This window comes from Schistocerca americana, unplaced genomic scaffold (genome assembly GCF_021461395.2).
Source record: "Schistocerca americana isolate TAMUIC-IGC-003095 unplaced genomic scaffold, iqSchAmer2.1 HiC_scaffold_324, whole genome shotgun sequence".
Lineage (NCBI taxonomy): Eukaryota > Metazoa > Arthropoda > Insecta > Orthoptera > Acrididae > Schistocerca > Schistocerca americana.
In genome coordinates this window covers 7501-9413 of record NW_025726043.1, presented here as the reverse complement: position 1 = coordinate 9413, position 1913 = coordinate 7501, and the positions used below count along the sequence as shown (strand labels likewise).

The following is a 1913-nucleotide window of genomic DNA, read 5'->3' as shown; positions in this document are numbered from 1 at the left end:
GGCCACCTTCCACGTGTTCGCGAAGCGTGCACATGTTGTTGCGTGTATGTGGGCAGACATAGTGTGTCGTGACACCTGACACAGGCATGCAACAATCGTTGAATTTGCAAATGGCGATGGACGTCTACGTTTGCTGGTGACGTTACGCAAATGAAGAACTGGTAAACCGTTGTGGTGCGGTTGTTCTCGCTAGAGGTGAATCAGTGATGGCGACGATCGGTTGAGCTACCAACCGGTTGTTTCAGCGATACCCACCATGCCCACGAACGTGAATGGCATGTGGGTGTGAAGCGATACGCGGCGGTGGCTGGGTGGGACCGTCCCCGGCCGGTGAGGGGGGGCCTTCCGGCGTGCTGGCCGCGCGGTGCGTGGGCGCACGCGCTACAGCCGGCTGGTGGGGGCGGCCAGTGGCAGGCGCGCCGGCCGACGGAGGCGGCAGGCGGCGCAGCTGCGCGCCGGCGCACCCTGCACGCGGCGCCGTGCGGCCAAAGTAGGTCCTCGCGGGCCCGGTGCGAAGCGCGGTGGACATCTGCAGTGTGCTGGTCCGATTGAGGACTGTGTGCGCTGAGGATGCGCCGCCGCCCGGCGCTCGGCGCCGCGACGCCGTCTGCTGCTCGGTCGCCTCTGCGGTTCTCGCAGGTGGATTGTATCGCAGCTGTGCGGACGTGTTGGCGCGTGCGCTGTGCTGGGAGAGTTCGCTTCGGCACCCAAGTGGGGCTTTTGTCCTTCTGTGGCGCTGGCGTTGGAGCTGCCGGCCACCGTAGGTGGCGCGTGTTGTCTCCCGCCGGCAATGCCACGACAGCACGCTCCCGGGCCTCTGTCGGCAGCGGCAAGCTCAGTTGGGAGCACGGGTGGTCGCACCTAAAGCGTCTACTCGCCAAACTCCGGGCGATTGCGCCTCTCTCGAACCCGACCAAGTACTTAGGACGGCGCTGCGCGCCGCCGGGACCTGAGAGGGTTTCGAGGTGTATTGTGCAGGGGAGCTCAGCCTCCTCCTGTTTGCAGAATAATTGAGCGGACGCTTGCGTGTTCGCGCGGGCCCCCGGGACACACTCCCGGGCGGCCGGCTGCTCAGCTCTAGTTGACGCAGCTCCCTGGTTGATCCTGCCAGTAGTCATATGCTTGTCTCAAAGATTAAGCCATGCATGTCTCAGTACAAGCCGCATTAAGGTGAAACCGCGAATGGCTCATTAAATCAGTTATGGTTCCTTAGATCGTACCCACGTTACTTGGATAACTGTGGTAATTCTAGAGCTAATACATGCAAACAGAGTCCCGACCAGAGATGGAAGGGACGCTTTTATTAGATCAAAACCAATCGGTCGGCTCGTCCGGTCCGTTTGCCTTGGTGACTCTGAATAACTTTGGGCTGATCGCACGGTCCTCGTACCGGCGACGCATCTTTCAAATGTCTGCCTTATCAACTGTCGATGGTAGGTTCTGCGCCTACCATGGTTGTAACGGGTAACGGGGAATCAGGGTTCGATTCCGGAGAGGGAGCCTGAGAAACGGCTACCACATCCAAGGAAGGCAGCAGGCGCGCAAATTACCCACTCCCGGCACGGGGAGGTAGTGACGAAAAATAACGATACGGGACTCATCCGAGGCCCCGTAATCGGAATGAGTACACTTTAAATCCTTTAACGAGTATCTATTGGAGGGCAAGTCTGGTGCCAGCAGCCGCGGTAATTCCAGCTCCAATAGCGTATATTAAAGTTGTTGCGGTTAAAAAGCTCGTAGTTGGATTTGTGTCCCACGCTGTTGGTTCACCGCCCGTCGGTGTTTAACTGGCATGTATCGTGGGACGTCCTGCCGGTGGGGCGAGCTGAAGGCGTGCGACGCGCCTCGTGCGTGCTCGTGCGTCCCGAGGCGGACCCCGTTGCAATCCTACCAGGGTGCTCTTGAGTGAGTGT

General features: G+C 59.9%; 1 non-coding gene across 1 annotated transcript in view; it reads left to right on the top strand.

The window, feature by feature from the left end:
* Nucleotides 1–1091: 1091 nt before the first annotated feature.
* Nucleotides 1092–1913, top strand: part of LOC124580011 — a 1910-nt gene continuing 1088 nt past the window's right edge. Inside the window, exon 1 of the ribosomal RNA XR_006973129.1 lies at nt 1092–1913. This exon is cut by the window's right edge and continues 1088 nt beyond it. This is a non-coding gene — a ribosomal RNA (small subunit ribosomal RNA).